Source organism: Leguminivora glycinivorella, chromosome 6 (assembly GCF_023078275.1).
Source record: "Leguminivora glycinivorella isolate SPB_JAAS2020 chromosome 6, LegGlyc_1.1, whole genome shotgun sequence".
NCBI classification, from domain to species: Eukaryota; Metazoa; Arthropoda; class Insecta; order Lepidoptera; family Tortricidae; genus Leguminivora; species Leguminivora glycinivorella.
In genome coordinates, this window is record NC_062976.1 from 11161607 (window position 1) to 11181521 (window position 19915).

General features: G+C 37.0%; 2 long non-coding RNA genes across 2 annotated transcripts; both read right to left on the bottom strand.

The window, feature by feature from the left end:
• Positions 1-1954: 1954 nt before the first annotated feature.
• LOC125227567 lies at positions 1955-3754 on the bottom strand. Its single transcript, XR_007177200.1, has 2 exons — positions 2345-3754; positions 1955-2250 (listed from the first exon to the last, which is right to left on the bottom strand). It is a non-coding gene; the product is annotated as an uncharacterized LOC125227567 (long non-coding RNA).
• Positions 3755-8962: 5208 nt separating this feature from the next.
• Positions 8963-9744, bottom strand: LOC125227566. The gene is made up of 2 exons (XR_007177199.1): positions 9353-9744; positions 8963-9258 (listed from the first exon to the last, which is right to left on the bottom strand). It is a non-coding gene; the product is annotated as an uncharacterized LOC125227566 (long non-coding RNA).
• Between the last annotated feature and the right edge of the window lie 10171 nt (positions 9745-19915).

Here is a 19915-nt window from a genome sequence, read left to right on the forward strand (position 1 = left end):
CGAGCAAGTGAATGGATTCTATAGTTGAACCACGAGCGAAGTTTTTCAATACGCGTTTATCACTGCTTCCAGTAGTTCTACAGGTGGTAAATCATCTTTATTACTAGATTCACCTACTTTTATCAATTTTAAAGCAAGTAATTTGACTTTATTCAAAGTCAAATTACTTTACCCACTAATGGATAAAATGCGTTTTTACCCGCTGGTATTAAAGGACAAAACATGTGTTTCCGAGCTAGCGAGGGGAAAAATATAAATACATCTATAGATGTCGAGAGATATGTAGTGTTTGCAAGCGTGAAAAACTTTACCACTTTGACGTTCCATGTAAATCTCTCATATAGGTCAAAAATACCACAATATTCACCACAATGTAAACTACGTTCTAACATCCATAACAGTAAAATACTTGACATAAACCTTGCGCCTTATTCCCACATCGGCGTGTAAACAAACGGCCATCCAGCCGTTTAGGAGGCATTAATGGCGTCAAGTCGTTAGATTAATTAACGGCTGCACTTTACAGCGGGGATTGGACATGCTCCTGGGTTGTACAGCTCTGAGCTTAGACAACTAGTACAATGCTAGGTTATTCCAAAATATATGCCAATAAATGTAAAATAATGATTGTTTTTCCTTCTAATGATCCTTAACTTGGGCGAAATAACTATTTAAAAAGTAGAGAAGAATGCGGACTACGTTTTAAATATAATTATTAAAGAGAGTATAGCTTTGTACAGTCATTAATGGCTGCACGTTATTTACAGCGTGGACATATTCTCGCCTTTTTGGTATTCGCCGAATATTGCCAAAATGCATAGCTATTGTACTAAAAAATATGTCGAGGATGTAGTTCTAAAAATCGCGCGGGTGCGTGTCGAGACAAGAGAATTCCTTTGGCAGGATTGGTCCTTGGAACGCAGGGCTGAATATAAAAACCGGAGCCACCAAAAACTGTGATTTAAATTTTGAAGGCGAGTGACTCTCACCATTTCATGATATTTTTATTATGAAAGCTACCAGAAAGCGTATGAAGTAAAATAATGTAAAATTTGTAAAAATATGTCTACCAAAGATATTTTGTTCTCACAACCACGTAAAGTTCACGTTATTGATCGTTTTTGAGCTTTTGCACACCCAACTACTTAAAAAATAAATCCATACTAATATTATAAAGATGATTATTATGGAGACGATGGGACCTTGGTCGGCAGACATGAAATCTTTCATGGGTGCCCTGTCGACACGGCTGATAGACGCATCCGGCGACCCGAGGGCTGGCTTACCTCTCCCAGCGTATATCGCTGGCAATTCAGAGAGGTAATGCGGCCAGCGTCCTGGGGTCGATGCCGCATGAAGACTCACTGGACGGGGTTTTTTATGCATTTTTTTTATGATTTATTTTTCTCTTCTTTATAGTACCTATTATTTAACTTTTAGAATATATTTTTTTATTTATTATAAGTTTATTTTTAAGTTAGTTAGTTCAATTAGTTATATTTTAGTTATGTATAGTTATTTTAAGTCTTTTTACAAATTAAACTACTATCATATTATAAATGGAAAAGTGTATGTGTCTGTTTGTTTGTCCGTCTTTCACGGCAAAGCGGAGCGACGAATTGACGTAATTTTTTAAGTGGAGACAGTTGAAGGGATGGAGAGTGACATAGGCTACTTTTTGTCTCTTTCTAACGTGAGCGAAGCCGCTGGCAAAAACTAGTAGTCTATAAAGACGATCGGTCTGGCGCAGTCGGTAGTGACCCTGCCTGCTGCGCCGCGGTCCCGGGTTCGAATCCCGGTAAGGGCATTTATTTGTGTGATGAGCACAGATATTGTAACAGTTAAAATTGGGCTGATTGCTGTTACTCACCGGTTCGCACAGGGTTAGCATGAGCTCTTTCAAATATGTCCTCAGGGCGCCTTACTGGGTTGTGATGTAAATAAAAGTTGCGAATATGCTGGAGAAAGCCTTTTAATTCTGGATATACTACGTCACAGTCACTCTTTGAAGATTGTCCACTGATGTTAAGATAAAGTTCAAATTAAGCTTAACTAACCTTGCAATCACTTTTTAATTACACATACGGAATCCTGTACGCTGACGCTGATGCCTTCAGGAAGCAGGTCCCAGGGTTAAGGTGTGAGGTGGAAAGCAAGCTCAAACACAGGATGCGGTCCGAGGTTCATTTCCCATCAGCTATGGCATTCTCTCGTGCAATTGATCAGGATTTCATAGCGACACAAGGACCCCTATAACAATTCGAAACCCAGCTGTAGAACCAAAGTAATCTTGCAAAGCTGACACGTGCTATGTATAGTTTTGAGGTTAAGTAGCGGTACTTACAGTATTGGGAATTAATTTTCTTCAAAGTAGTGCTTTCTCCAGGTTTTTTTATGTTAATATGTTACGACTATTCATTTTAACCGCCCAGGCTGCAAGGTGGGACCTCCGGTGAACCACATTTTATAAAAATCAATTTTCAGTCTTGTTTCCCAGGCGCTGTTCGTATTAGAAAAGAACGTCGGACTCTGACGCGCGCGCCAGCTATCGTCTGCGGATGTTTTTGTAACTAACTCCTTATCTACTTGGCTAACACGTATGTGCGCGCGAGTGGATGCCTTGAGCGGGCTTGTTAGTTCGATATTTTATCCCGAGAGGGCGCTGAAGTTAAATTAGTGACTTATTTATAATTAATTTATTAAAAACACAATTTTTTATTTTATGTTAAATATTTATGTTACACATCCGTTCCAGTTGGGTTAAAAAGTTTTTCGTAGCGAATAAACTTTTTTCTCATATATCTATATTTGTATGTACATTGTTAATAATTTAATATTATTATGCATAGGCATTTAGGCAAGACTATTTTCTCATGCGTAAATATTTACTATGTACTAACTTTATTGCTAAATATACGTTAAACGACAATTATGTTTGGCAGACAGTGAACATGCAATACCACCCGCCTGAATACTATATTTTCTACCTAACAATTTAATGTATTAAAGTATTTATTCTTACCTACTAATCTTACAAATAAGACGTGGCCAACGTCATAATTAAAGACGAGTACCAACACGTTTTAAGTAGTTGGGCTCATAAAATTTAATACTACTTGTTCAAAACTTACCTATACACCTTATCGTTGTGTTTAGGTATTCACTATAATTTTTTTTTTTTCAATTAAGTAAAAGGTGGATCCAATAAACCATGGTTTGATCAAGTGACACGTGTTTTATTTAAGTATTTAAGTATTGGTATCCATAAGGATACACGCTTAAGGTTTTAAGTCAAGATTTATCATAAAGTACCTACTTTCTAGATTCCCGGTACTATTATGTTAAGTATTTTATTAATTTCATGACCGATGGGTTAATAATTATATCGCGTAATCGTATATGTTGTGTTCGATGCACACAGATGTGGCATGTTTACGTGATCGACTGACCCCGTTTTCCGCTAGGTAATAACAAGTCACATTCCATTCTTATCTCTGTCACAGCTTACTATAGCCAAAGGGTTCACTAGTGATTAATTTAGAAAATGCATTCATACATCATATCTTACAATCTGCACTTATTATTAATGTATTAAGGACATTCTCGTCACGCGATATTGTCGATCTGCGATACTCAGGATTTTCACTAGCCTACTCCGCATTTTTTTTTAAATCCGGACTGCTTTCTGATATCCTAGCCAACCTATCTATAAGATAATTAGCACGCCGTGAAAGCTTTACAAGAAGTCTTCGGTCACCTACCTTGCTGGGTTCCGGAAGTTCTGATTCTAGACTCGCGATCTTTAGACTGCAAAGCTTGAGCTCGGACGCCGCATCCGGTGTTCCAGACGGTTCTCCCCTCATGCTTCCTCTCCTTGCTAGTTTGTAGACCTGGCGGATCCGCTTCCTCAAGGCATCCACGTTCACATCACTATCTGTGGATACACCAAGTACACCAAGTTCATATACCAATTCATCCTTATGCAAATAATCAATATACTTTTGGATAGACATCTTATATTAAGTTTAGTACAGTAGGTATTAATGTAGTCACAGGTATCCAAGGATGATGAAGTTAAGTTGAGCCAAATTATTTAAATTATTAAGTAAAATTAATTTCCTTGTACGCCTGAGACTATTCAATATCAATTATTTTTAACACAATATAGTAAAATTTGTTTTATGTAAAATTAAGTTACACTTCCTTACACGTGGTTAATAGCTGGGGAGTTTATTGCAAAACCTTAAATTTTTTGACCAAAGCATGAAACTTGGCACAGTTGTTCCTTATATCAAAATAAGCCGATTAAGATCGGGAGCCTTCGGGAGCCTCCCCCCTGGGGCCCGGGAGGGGGGGTCAAAGTACCGCTTCACCCGGCTTGGTTTGAAGAATTCTAACTTACCCCGTTTAGTTAATAGGTCATGTTTGGTATCGTTTTCGAGTAAATCAATAACGTAGAATTCGTTTTTAGTACTAAAATTATAATTTAATGGTAAATAAAATAAAAAAAAATAAAAAATTTGAAATTTTCATCCATGATTTACAAATTCAGGTCATCATAAATGACAAACTGTTTGCTTTTTCTATAAATAAAAAATATGACATGATAGCCTATTTAATATAGATTATAAAAAATATAACTTTTATCCACCTTTACTAACGTTAAGTTCCACAAAAAAATTACTTTAAGACGCGCGGCGTCGGGACGCCGCGAGCGTAATTTTAAAATGCCTTTATTTTAGAAACTATTAGACCCCGTTTAGCTATTAGGTCATTCATGTTTGATATCGTTTTCGAGTAAATCAATAACGTAGAATTCATTTTTGGTACTAAAATTATAATTTAATGGTAAGTAAAATTAAAAAAATTGAAATTTTCATCCATGATTTACAAATTCAAGTCATCATAAATGACAAACTGTTTGCTTTTTCTATAAATAAAAAATATGATATGAAAGCCTATTTAATATAGATTATAAAAAATATAACTTTAATCCACCTTCACAAACGTTAAGTTCCACAAAAATTACTTTAAGACGCGCGGCGTCGGGACGCCGTGAGCGTAATTTTAAAATACCTCTATTTTAAAAACTCTATTACACCCGGTTTAGCTATTAGGTCGTGTTTGATATAGTTTTCGAGTAAATTAATAACAAAGAATTTATTTTTGGTACTACAATTATAATTTAATGGTAAATAAAAAAAAAATATTCATCTATGATTTGCAAATTCAAGTCAACAAAAATGTCAACTGTTTGCTTTTTCTTTAAATAAAAAATATGATGTAAAAGCCTATGCGTATGTCACCAAACACCCAGACAAGTTTGGTGGAAACTTCCTTCACGAACTGCTTGGTGTCTGATGACCATGGTCCAAATGATTCAAATGCAATTGCCGCAAATATGTAGTTGTTTTTTAAAAATGCATATTTGGGCGTTGAAACTGGGCGTTTTGCAGCAGCAGTCCCTGGTTTCTGGGCCGAACGTTAGACGTTGGACGGAGCCAAGGTATCCACACAGGTCACGCCCCACGCCAAGGGTAGTCCCAGAAACCAAGGCAAAAGCGAGCAACCATCAGGCCGCTTTCCGTCTGCTGCTGACAAGCTGACAGGTTCGAGGGTTGTCGGTATGTTCGCTGTGCCGAGAGCCTTGCGGATTAAATCGTTAAGTGCAGCGTGTCACAAAATTCGGCCAGCACTAGACTGGCAGTGGAGTCCATGGTGTCCTAATGCGTCGGCAGCAAGGATGTGGTTGGCATGTCTTTAGCCCCAGTCTTAGACAAATGGCAGTATATGATGAAGTAAGGCAGCCTCGGAAGGAGGTATGTTCTCCAAGTGTCGATCTTTTCTAGTAAAGAAGTTCTTCCGGCACTCATTCACTGCTGCGTAAGGAACCTTGATCTGAGTGCATTGTCATTTTATTTAAACAGATTTTGCAACTATGAAATTACAACATTTTGGTGGATCACCTTCACTATTACACACTTACCTATCATACAAAATAATTACAAACTTTAGTAGAATTTGATTAGCCTATCTATGATATTGCTCCATCTCGTAATAGTTTGAAGCCTTGGGTGGCCATGTTTCTCCCTTGTTGATCGTTTCAAGCTGCGTTTATCATACCTATCCCATACTATGTCTAATCTGGAAACGTTTTCTTTTGGCTTTGAAGCTTAGCCAGGCCACCCAAGGTGTCAAACTATTACAAGATGGAGCAATATCAGAGGCAAATCAGATTCTACTAAAGTTTGTAATAATTTTGTATGATACGTAACGTAAGTGGGTAATACTGAAGGTTACGTGATCCACCAAAAAGTTGTAATTTGATAGTTGTAGACTCTAAAATGATAATGCACATATTGTTTCAGACCAAGTCGTTGCGTAACGGTGAATGAGTGGTCGAAGTACCTACCTCTTTAGGTACCAGAAAAGATCGACAATTGGAGAACATACCTCCTTCAGAGGCTGCCTTGCATCAGCATATACTGCGCACAGTGTACCAGGGGCCCATTTCTCGAAGCTACAAGTTACAATTTTCAATTGGTTGTCAATGTCTAATATGACAAGTTGCAAAGAGACTTCCGCTTGTAACTTGTAACTTGGACTTCCGGTTCGGGTGCCATCTTAGTGGCATCGCGTCGCGAATAATTTCTCCTTCTTTTGCTCATTAATGTTGTTTAAAGTGTAATATCGATAGCTTATTATGCAGTAAACTAATGTTATAGTGAGAAGCTGATGAAGAATTAATCTCGAAACGCGTTTAGCCCCTTTTTTGTCATCGACGGCCGATAGTCCACGTGCCCTTGTAAAATCTAGCTATCAATTTACAAGTGCCTACTACCGAACAACGTCGCACTTACCTTGACACTGGCAAAATAGTCCCATCAAGTGGGACTGAGGCCATTTATTAAAAAAAAAACTTGTAACTTTCAGTTTTGAGAAATGGGACTCAGGGCGTTCTTGTTTGGAGTCAGGCGTTGGTGCCACACCAAAATTTGCCAAGTCCGTCTTCTTGGGGATGGAAGGAAGAAGGAGACGAATGGGTAGTGTGGTACCCATTCGTCTCCTTCTTCCTTCCATTCCAGTCAGGCAACACTGAAGTGGCCAGTATATGCTTAGAAGTTACAAGATGTAAATGTAAATCAGGTTGCAAACACGATGCAACTGCATAAAGAGGGTAGAGCCTTCTTTATGCAGTTCCATATGTACCCAGCTATGTCTCTGTGAAGGGAATGTATAGTATGAGTATGAGTAATCTGTCAATTAGGACACCACAGACTAAACTATAAGTGCTAACTTTTCAGTGTTGGATACTCTATGGCAGTTCCGACTCAATTATAATAAGCTCATTATAATTGACTTTAGTTAACTATAATAATTTCAAAAATAGAACTTCATACAATTTCTATACTAATTTGCGATATCTGGCAAATTTTCCTGCATCTGAAACACATTTTTTTTATCTGTCGCGTTATTGGCCAATCAGAGACGGTTATTACAAACAATTGGTTGCTAGGTAGGTAATTCGATGTTGATACAACGGTGAACGACTCTATTGACATTAATTTTAACTTGCATGAATGGTGATATTTCCGTCCATTGATGATGAAGATGATGACTCGTAGAAAAAGTATTGTATACAATAGTGATATAATTAAGCTTTTCACTCTCGTACCGTACTACACATGGTACTTGACTGAAAAGTTTTGTATTATATCACGATTGTATAAAATACTATTATATAAATTTCTTACAGGATTCACTACAATGAATAAATAACAGGTACAGTCGGTCTTTAGAGCGTGTGGTCCGACCCGAGTGTTGCCGTTGTCGACACCGGAGTCAATAATAATGAATCTTTTTCTATTTATGCATTAACACACCTCTGACACTGGCGATGAAAGAGGCGCGTTCCCCGCACACAGTCTAAGCTCGCGTAGGTGAACGCGTACTATCCTTTGTGAATAGGCTTTAATATCATATTTTTATATTTATAGAAAAAGCAAACCGTTTGACATTTAAATATGGTGACTTGAATTTGCAACTCACAGAAAAAACATTTTTTTTTTATTTCATTTAACATTAAATGGTCATTTTAGTACCAAAACTAAATTCTACGTTATTTATTTACTCGAAAACGATACTAAACATGACCTAATAGCTAAACGGGTTCTAATAGAGTTTTTTAAAATAAAGGCATTTTAAAATTACGCTCGCGGCGTCCCGACGCCGCGCGGCTTAAAGGTTTTTTTTCTAAAACTTAACGTTAGTAAAGGTGGGTAAAAGTTATATTATTCATAATCTATATTAAATAGGCTTTCATATCATATTTTTTATTTGTAGAAAAAGCAAACAGTTTGACATTTATGATGACTTGAATTTGTAAATCATAGATGAAAACTTCAATCTTTTCATTTTTTTTTATTTTATTTACCATTAAATTATAATTTTAGTACTAAAAATGAATTCTACGTTATTGATTTACTCGAAAACGATACCAAACATGACCTATGAACTAAACGGGGTATGTTAGAATTTTTCAAAGCAAGCCGGGTGAAGCGGTAATTTGACCCCCCCTCCCGAGCCCCAGGGGGGAGGCTCCCGAAGGCTCCCGATCTTAATCGGCTTATTTTGATATAAGGAACAACTGTGCCAAGTTTCATGCTTTGGTCAAGAAAATAAAGGTTTGGCCTCTTTTTGTCGATAAACGTCCCCACTATAACCTTAAACTATAAAATTAAACTCGCTATTTTAACACTTTAAGTCCATAACTTTCCAGATAATTATTTATCATCACAACTCAGTTTTTCCAGTTTAAGGCCAAACGGTGGGCAGCCACTTTGTAACAGTTAAAATTGGGCTGATTGCTGTTACTCACCGGTTCGCACAGGGTTAGCATGAGCTCTTTCAAATATGTCCTCAGGGCGCCTTACTGGGTTGTGATGTAAATAAAAGTTGCGAATATGCTGGAGAAAGCCTTTTAATTCTGGATATACTACGTCACAGTCACTCTTTGAAGATTGTCCACTGATGTTAAGATAAAGTTCAAATTAAGCTTAACTAACCTTGCAATCACTTTTTAATTACACATACGGAATCCTGTACGCTGACGCTGATGCCTTCAGGAAGCAGGTCCCAGGGTTAAGGTGTGAGGTGGAAAGCAAGCTCAAACACAGGATGCGGTCCGAGGTTCATTTCCCATCAGCTATGGCATTCTCTCGTGCAATTGATCAGGATTTCATAGCGACACAAGGACCCCTATAACAATTCGAAACCCAGCTGTAGAACCAAAGTAATCTTGCAAAGCTGACACGTGCTATGTATAGTTTTGAGGTTAAGTAGCGGTACTTACAGTATTGGGAATTAATTTTCTTCAAAGTAGTGCTTTCTCCAGGTTTTTTTATGTTAATATGTTACGACTATTCATTTTAACCGCCCAGGCTGCAAGGTGGGACCTCCGGTGAACCACATTTTATAAAAATCAATTTTCAGTCTTGTTTCCCAGGCGCTGTTCGTATTAGAAAAGAACGTCGGACTCTGACGCGCGCGCCAGCTATCGTCTGCGGATGTTTTTGTAACTAACTCCTTATCTACTTGGCTAACACGTATGTGCGCGCGAGTGGATGCCTTGAGCGGGCTTGTTAGTTCGATATTTTATCCCGAGAGGGCGCTGAAGTTAAATTAGTGACTTATTTATAATTAATTTATTAAAAACACAATTTTTTATTTTATGTTAAATATTTATGTTACAATATTTGTTCCTGAGTCACGGATGTTTTCTTTGTATATAAGTATTTGTATATTATATATATTGTTGTCTGAGTACCCACAACACAAGCTTTCTTGAGCTTACCGTGGGACTCAGTCAATCTGTGTAAGAATGTCCTATAATATTTATATTTATATAAAGACGACATTGAGAGTAAAATTATGAATGCGATATGGCATTAAGTTCGCCTATTGTACATTGTGATTCTTTGTTCAATAAAGATTAAATAAATAAATATTTTTTATGACGACGAATTGGTGTACATAGTACATTAGTGTACATTAGCGCCCGCTGCTGGCGGTGCCAGCGGCGCAGTGTCACGCAAAAACTCACCGCTTCCTCGAGCTTCGACACTTCTCAATGCGCGACTGACGTCAGCACCTGATTCCGATTTGTTTGCTTGGAGATGGAAGACAGTGTATCTTGAGTGTCTGAGGTATTGTGAGACGATGGATGATAGGCCTTCCACGGCCGGTGTATGATATTGTAAAATAATTGTATGTTATGTGTATCGTTGAAATATTTTTTTTGAAATTGTATGTTTTTGTCCATGTTAGTTTAAAAACTTATTAAATAAATAAATAAATAACTTATTCGTATTCTATTTTGTACATTCTAAACCAACATAAGTCAACACTGCTATAAGAAAGGTCTCCGAAATCCGGCTGCAGTATGGCCCGCCATTATCCAGTCGGACGGGGACAAACGACATCGTCAGGTGATATCAGTTGCAGCTGCTCCAGATTCACTTACGGACTGATGGCAATGCAACTTGATACAGCTTAAAGACTATTTCCACCTTTGAAACTATATAGAAACGATTTTGTTTGTGTTTGGCCTGATGGTTTGTTTATATGGATTATATGAAAAAGGCGCGTCGCACACAGTCTAAACTCGTGTAGGTGAACGCGTACCATGCTAGTATGGTTGAGATATAAATTAAATTAAAAATTAAAATTTATTTATTTCAAGTAACACAACTCATAATTTACAATAAAATATAAAAAATACACAGACACAACACACATACTAAAAAGTCAAGCAGCTGTGATTGACACACTGATAGGATAACCCTTATCTATAGTTATTCCTCACTGTGTCAACCACAGGTGCATGAAGCCTATATGACAGGTCGATTGGTCGCGTTTCTGACAGGCTGTAACTATAAGGTAACCGAGAGCGGGTGAGTGGCACTTTCAGCGGCGAGCGGAGATGGCGATAGTAATTATATACTCTTTATTATACTGTGCCATTAGTCTACCATTTGTATTTTTTTTATCTGTGCAATATATTTTAAATACATAAATAAATATCTGAATACTGGTTAAGGGTCAAAGTAATATTTGCATTATTTTATCGATTTTAATGTCCATACTTCTGTTTATTAGTATGAGCATAGTTACGATGTGAATTAAGCTAATTAGATCCAATTGTAGTATCAAGATCACATTATTTCATTAGCGCCTAAAACAAGCAGTAGTTAGACAAGATTGATATGTATATTGGCTTATTAAGTTACAAAAAATACATAAATTATAAGTTGAAACATTTATTAATTAACAGTAAAGTTTAATTACAACTCTTAGGCACAGAGAAAAGTTACTAAATGAAAGAATAGACATCTATATATACAACAAATAATCAAATAATGAACTACTTATCTAGAAAATTCCAATTTGGGTTATAATTATAAACCTAAGATTTTTGTAACAGTTGTTAAGGGAAATCAGTCAGTGATAACAAAATGAAGTCGCAAATTTCTAACAATAGATATATACGATTATTATATTATACTACCTATATTTCCCTGTGATATTTTCTCAGGTATTATCTAGATAAGTGATTAAAAGATAAGTCTAAACGAATAGTCCAATAGGTACGGCGCTGAGATATCTCCGAGCTGCGACGCATAAACACCGCTTGAAGCGGGACTTTGTTTTAATTAAGACCATCTGCTTAATAATTTGTAGAGCTGTAAATTATAAAAACGACTTGCTTATTCTGAGAAAAATATGGAGAAAAGACGCTTAGAGAAGTTTCTTTACTCGATTGACAATGCTAAGTTAAAAATAAAAGCGCAAAGTACTTACTTACTTTGTTTATTTTCATACCTACGTACTAAAAATTTAAATATTTAACAGTAATGTCTAGGTATTTTTTTTTCATCCTTTCTCAAACATTATTTACTACAAAATAAGCTACTCTAAAAGTATGTTTTTTGTTATCCGACATTTTAAACAATTATAAAGTTAAATTTTATGTGTGATGATGGTAGGGCAAGTAAAATTTTATAAATACAGTACAAAATAGTGATGTTCTGATAAAATACCCTTTCTTGCAAAAATTGATTGAGTTTCAAAAATTTATTATTCTCATCCCATTTTCTCAAAACGAGATTTTTGGGAAACATACAAGTAGATGAAACTGCTGAGAACAATTTCGTTGACGTTCATTTAATAAATTTGGTTCCGATCTTCGCTTTGAAAGTTCAAATCTCAAGGATAATGCTGCAATTAACATTTATTTCAGAATTTATTTAGCTTTTATTAATATCTTGAACAATTTTATAATTTTTCTTAGGTAAATAAAAAAAAAACATACAAAACCTGAAAGCACGTATCGCAAACAAAGTAAAAAGCGTTTTATTGGTGCGTAATTACACGTAACTAGCCTTTGTGTTGCGCGCCCGGCAACTATAAACGAGATGTTAAAACGCTAACATGGCCGTTTACCGTTACAATTAATTGCACAATTTTAATTACTTCTCATTCCGTAACATAGAGATTTCCTGCGAGTACAGGCATGTAGGTCATAAAGACACGCGCGGCACTCATCAAGCCCTCGATATTTCACTGCATTACGAGCCGTGCGGCGGACAACTGAAGTTAATTGGATGCGCTGGCTACAGCGGGCCATGAAATATGAAACAAGCTGAGCGCGTTTATCCACAGGTGAGCGCAAACCTATTATCCTTGTGTAGGTGTAGAAGTAGCTCGGCGTAACATGTGGCGTCTCGTTATCGAAGCGGCTTCCGTTACCGCCGAGGATAACGGCGGCGGTGACAGTTGACGAGTCGGCAACGTCGCGCGTCGGCCCACGTCGAGCTATTTACAAAATACCGACTCGCGATAAAGGCAGGCTAATTTCAATAGAAATACGCTAGTGATTATGTTACAATGCGGGCTTTGCATGATGCTATTTTCACATTAACTTTTGTAAAACATGCAAACTGGTTTAGATTTAGAAAACATAGAACGGAACCACGATTTTCGAATGAAAAATCATAACTAAAAAGCAAAACTGCAGTTCCGTAGAGTAATAATTCATACAAAATTTTCCGATTTTTATTTCGAAACACTCGCAATAGACGGAGAGCTGGCAGGATTTTGGAGTAGGTCCTTGAGGCAACCTGGAAAGGTGCTCAGATGCTTCTCTGATCATAGCCAACATCAGGTCTGCAAGTCTGGCAGCTGGGGAGCGGGGCTTTATCGAGCTATGAATTTTTGAAGATTTAATTTTTTGAGGCCCAAAAAAGGTGTTTGAGGCAACCTAGAATTATTAAAAAGTGAAAATAGAGTTCCTCAGAAGTCGCCTAGTATTTATGCCAGATCATTTGGCCGGGTCCTTCACCGTGCCAGAACGGTACAAAGTGGTAAAAAAAAAAATTCCAAAAAAGGTTCTTGAGGCAGTCTGTCATTTTTACCAGTGAAAGATGAGGGTCTAAATAGCTATGGAAAAATAATGCCATGACATGAGGTGGGGTCCGTACCCTGCCATTCGATCTTGAAAGTCAATTTTTTAGTTTTTCGTAAATAACTCGTAAACGGTGGCCCGCAGCAAAAAAATATGTTAAACAGAAAATATCTACATAAAATTTCCTATATGAAAGGTTATATACGTTTTTTCGATAGGATCAATATATAAATGGATAATTTAGTAAGAAAGTTTTTTTTAATCGATTACATGCTCCGTTTTTCGTCAATACCTCGTAAACGGTGGCCCACAGCAAAAAATTATGTTAAACAGAAAATATCTACATAAAATTTCCTATAAGAAAGGTTATATAAGTTTTTTCGCTAGGATCAATTTTTTAGTTGGAAAGTATTTTTAAATAGATTTTTGGGCCGTTTTTTGTTGATAACTCAAAAACGGTGGCTCACAGCCAAAAATAATGTTAGACAGAATTAATCTACATAATATTTTCTACAAGAAAGGTTCTATAAGATTTTTCGCTAGGATCAATATTTTAGTTGGAAAGTATTTTTAAATAGATTTCATGGGCAGTTTTTTGTTAATAACTCGAAATCGGTGGCTCACAGCCAAAAATAATGTTATACAGAATTAATCTAAATAATATTTCCTACAAGAAAGGTTCTATAACATTTTTCGCTAGAATCAATATTTTAGTTGGAAAGTATTTTTGAATAGATTTCATGGGCCGTTTTTTGTTAATAACTCGAAATCGGTGGCTCACAGCCAAAACTAATGTTTCACAGAATTAATCTTCATAATATTTCCTACAAGAAAGGTTCTTTAATATTTTTCGCTAGAATCAATATTTTAGTTGGAAAGTATTTTTCCAACTTCCCGGACCGCCGGCGAGTCCATCAGGGACGCTCCGGGCCTTAGGCCCTACGCGGAGCTCGGCCTTCGGCCTTCGCTCGGCTCCGAAGCTCCACCGTTGGGCCTTCGGCCCGCCGGTTACGCTTGTTTAAGACACTTTTGTAAGGAAATTGTATGGGAGCACTTTATGCCCGCAGTGAAATTACTTTGATTTGGCCCGGGTGGGAGCCTAAAGGTGAGCTCCGTTCCTGCGGCCCTCCGCGGGGTCGGCCTTCGGCCTCCCACCCTGAAGCTTGCCCTGCGGGCTCGCGAAAATACTTGAAAAAATTATTTTGCCATAACGGCGGCCATCTTGGATTTTCGAAAAAAATTTTTTGACATTTGTATTTTAGGGGCCCATACCTCTCCGCATGCAAAATTTCAGCGCGCTCGGACCAACTTGAAAAAAAAAGTCGGCCATTTTGAATTTTTTTGATGCAACTTTTTTCTACTCGGGCTCCTGTATGACATTTGATCGAGCACCCCCCGGCTATCTCTTACGGTTTAAAAGTTGCCATACAAAAAAAGTGGATTTTTTTTTTCCCTTTTGTAGCATTTTTCAAATTTTTTTTATATCATTCTAATCTAGACCCTAGAGAGATTCTATGACCAAAATTTGAGCACTCTAGGATAAACTTGAAAAATCGACAAAAAACAAGTCGGCCATTTTGAAAAAAATGGCGGCCTCAAAAACTGCCCAGGGTCCTCTATGACATTTGGTCGAGCACCCCCCCAATATCTCCCCCCGTTTAGCCAGGCCGTCCAACATTTTTTGACCCAAGAGTCGCAGACCAGATTCCATATTTTTCCCACACGTCTCCCCGCTCCCTCTATACAAAGACACTTCGACCGTCGAAATCGGTTTAGCCGTTCTCCAGATATAGGGAGAGGTTAGAAATCAGTGGGGTTGCAGCTATATATAAGACCGTATGCCTGTTTGCCACCCACGGGATCAAGATTTATTAAGTCGCAGTATACAGCATTTCTCGGAACTAGCTACTTACGAAAGCAAGGAGCGCCGGACGATCGAACGCAAGTCCGTTGTCTACGACCTACGAGCGCTCGGCGCAGACTGAGCGGGCCCGTATCAACACAGTGTATTTTATTCGAATTTTAGGTGCTTTAAAAAAATGTCTGTCGACAGAAAGGTATGTCCTATATGTATAATTTTTTTCTTATATGTCAACAAGAAGTTCTAGTTTAGGATAATATTATTTAAGAGTTACAATAAATGCAGGAATCCCAGGAAAAATACATAATGTAAACCTCTTTTTATCGAAAAAATGGGGAAGATACGGAAGGTTATTTATTAAATCCACCATTTCAAATAAATCTTAAAATGTCAAACTATGATTACCTCGTACAGCACGGGGAGCATGGTCGCGCGATAGACGATAAAATAGCAGGCCGTCCCTATCGCACTATTTGTAAGTGCGATATCCGGACGGCCTGATATTTTATCGTCTATCGCGCGACCATGCTTCCCGTGCTGGATATAACAAATAGGATTGTGATCATTTATTACCCCAAATAACATATTTAACAGCACAATCACGATTCTAAACGAGTGATCCCACTACGAAATTTGAAAACGTCTACCGAAAAAACTGGTTTGTTTTAAGTATAAAAAGACATATTTTAAAATATTATATTATGATTAACTAGCTTAAGATATGTTCTTTTAGGAACATTATCAGTTTTTTTAATAATCACTTAAGTATAGTTTCTTTATAGTTTTGAATGAAAAATGTTACATTTTGCAAAAAACGCTCTTCTTTAGGAATAAGGCCTCTTAACCTTGGTTGATTCCGTTTCGCGCTACTTAGATAGAGGGATGCAGGTGGACGTGCTGTACTTTGATTTAAAAAAAGCCTTTGATCGCGTAGATAACGACGTACTCTTAAGCAAATTATGCAGCATTGGTTTCTCGCCTAAACTGTTTTGCCTTTTTGCTAGTTATCTACGTGATAGACGGCAATATGTGCAGCACGGATGCTTTGTGTCGACTGTCGAGTGCCTACCCCACCCGTTCCGGGGTCAGTCAGGGCTCTATTCTGGGTCCTCTGCTCTTTGGTGTTATGGTCAATGATCTGGCCTTGGTGCCTAAGCATGCGCAATGCCTACTCTATGCTGACGACCTGAAACTAATTTACAGGGTCCAGGAAGATTCTGACTTACAATCTTTACAAAGTGATATTGATCGGGTTTATGAATTGAGTCTTGTAAACAAACTTCTGAAACTTCAGTTCAATGTTGACAACTGTGCGGTTATTACTTTTTGTAAAGCGCGTAGTCCCCTGTGTAGGCAGTAAGTATCTCCTGGGGTGGAAACCCATCGCCCGTGTCACATTGATACGGGACTTGGGGGTTGTTTTAGATTCCCACCTTAACTTTCATGAGCACATGACAATGCTTGCTGCAGACTGTTACCGCAGGCTTGGGTTTGTTGTCCGCAACGCCAAAGAATTTGACAATCCCAGGGATATAAAGCTTCTTTATACTGCCGTCATGAGAAGTAAGCTTGAGACAGCCTCAGCCTTTTGGAATCCCCATGAAGCGCCCTACATCCTGCTGCTCGAAAAGGTCCAAAAAAATATTTTTGCGTTTCTTTTATAAAAAAATGTACGGGTATTACCGATTCTTGTACCCAACAAAATTCCTTTTGGGGACGTTGGGTTTCTTCTCGTTAGAAGTTAGGCGTAATGTCGTGCTGATGTCTGTTGCATGTGGTATTTTGAAGGGGGAGTCAGATTGCCCGGTTTTAGTATCCCAGCTGGTCCGTCTATTTGTTCCCTCTGTGACGAAATATGCTTTTCGTGATGCCTACATTCACGAAAAGCATATAACCCCTACTGGCGGTGCCGGCCGCTCGAACCGTGTTTTGCCGCAAGTAACCGCTAGTTCGTGCACTGCAAATAGTGAATGAGTTTTTAGACGTGGCACCTAATGTTGATATTCTTGCGAGCAGATGGGCGTTTATACGTGACGAATGCATGAGGTTTTGTGTGGGATTGGATGCTAGGCCTTCATCTGTTATTTATTAGTTATGTTATGGTATGTAATGTTTTGATTTTGCTGTTTATTTAATATTTAATTTTGTGTTACTTGTTGTAATGTTTATTTAAAATTCACGGTGCTTTAGTTTTGTATACTGTCATACTGTGTAATTTTCTTTGTGTAAATAAATAAATAAATCTATATAAATATAATAATATTTTTTAAAGTTATCATTATCAATTTTAGGATCAATAGATCCTAGCGAAAAAACGTACAAAACTTTTATTGTAGCAAATTTTATGTTTGTTATTCCCGTTGAAGATTGATTTAGCTGTGGACCACCGTTTTCGAGTTATTTGCAAAAAACGGCTCGTGTAATCTATTTAAAATACTGTCCTACTAAAATATTGATCCTAACGAAAAATCATACATAACGTTTCTTGTAGCAAATATTATATAGATTATTTCTGTTTAATATTATTTCTGGTAATGGGGCACCGTTTTTGATGTTATTAACAAAAAGCGGCCCATGTAATCTATTTCAAAATACTTTCCAACTAAAATATTGATCCTAGCGAAAAAACGTATAGAACCTTTCTTATAGGAAATTTTATGTAGATTTTATTCTCGTGAACATTTTATTTAGCTGTGGGCCACCGTTTACGAGGTATTTACAAAAAACGGCCCATGAAATCTATTAAAAAATATTTTCCAACTAAAATATTGATCCTAGCGAAAAATCTTATAGAACCTTTCTTGTAGGAAATATTATGACGATTAATTCTGTATACCATTATTTTTGCTGTGAGCCACCGTTTTTGAGTTATCAACAAAAAACGGCCCATGAAATCTATTTAAAAATACTTCCCAACTAAAATATTGATCCTAGCGAAATATATTATAGAACCTTTCTTGTAGGAAATATTATGAAGATTAATTCTGTGTAACATTAGTTTTGGCTGTGAGCCACCGATTTCGAGTTATTAACAAAAAACGGCCCATGAAATGTATTTAAAAATACTTTCCAACTAAAATATTGATTCTAGCGAAAAAACGTATAGAACCTTTCTTGTAGGAAATATTATGTAGATTAATTCTGTCTAACATTATTTTTGGCTGTGAGCCCCCGTTTTTGAGTTATCAACAAAAAACGGCCCAAATATCTATTTAAAAATACTTTCCAACTAAAAAATTGATCCTAGCGAAAAAAGTTATAAAACCTTTCTTATAGGAAATTTTATGTAGATATTTTCTGTTTAACATAATTTTTTGCTGTGGGCCACCGTTTACGAGGTATTGACGAAAAACGGAGCATGTAATCGATTAAAAAAAACTTTCTTACTAAATTATCCATTTATATATTGATCCTATCGAAAAAACGTACATAACCTTTCTTGTAGGAAATTTTATGTAGATATTTTCTGTTTAACATATTTTTTTGCTGTGGGCCACCGTTTACGAGTTATTTACGAAAAACTAAAAAATTTACTTTCAAGATCGAATGGCAGGGTACGGACCCCACCTCATGTCATGGCATTATTTTTCCATGGCTATTTAGACCCTCATCTTTCACTGGTAAAAATGACAGACTGCCTCAAGAACCTTTTTTGGAATTTTTTTTTTTACCACTTTGTACCGTTCTGGCACGGTGAAGGACCCGGCCAAATGATCTGGCATAAATACTATGCGACTTCTGAGGAACTCTATTTTCACTTTTTAATAATTCCAGGTTGCCTCAAATACCTTTTTTGGGCCTCAAAAAATTAAATCTTTAAAAATTCATAGCTCGATAAAGCCCCGCTCCCCAGCTGCCAGACTTGCAGACCTGATGTTGGCTATGATCAGAGAAGCATCTGAGCACCTTTCCAGGTTGCCTCAAGGACCTACTCCAAAATCCTGCCAGCTCTTGGACCACAACAATACGATTCAAACGGACTGTGTAATAACGGCGCATCAAAATCTCTCCGCTAGATTTGTCGACTCGATCGAAAAAATCACCGGTTCTACTCGACGGCGGTGGGTAATCCACGTGTGCCGTTGTGTGTGAAATTGAAATTAAAATTCTATTAAAGCGGAAAGATTCGAATAGAACATAAACATCTTTTTAGGGTTCCGTACCAAAAAAGTACAACATGAACCCTTATGGTGCGACTCTGTCCGTCTGTCACATTACCAAGTATCTCGAGAACTACACTAATGCTAATCAACTTGAAATTTTGAATATCTGTGAATATTGTAAACCTCTACAAGTAGAAAGTATAATTTTTTTAAACTTATTAATTTTAATTGTAGAAAATGGTCAAAATGAGAGGGGGGCAAACTGTAAATTTCAAGTTACTAGGTCAAGTGGGGTATCGTTAGAAAGAGCTCAAATTGAACGTAAATAAACTATTTTTAATATTTTTTTTGTTATGAAAAAACAATTTTTGTAGGAAAATGTAAAAAAAATACCCCCCCCCCGCCCCTATTCTCCGAAGTTTACCAACGAAAAATTATGAAAATTTTAGGAAATATTGGTTTTTATGCCAAATATTACAGGAGAAATGA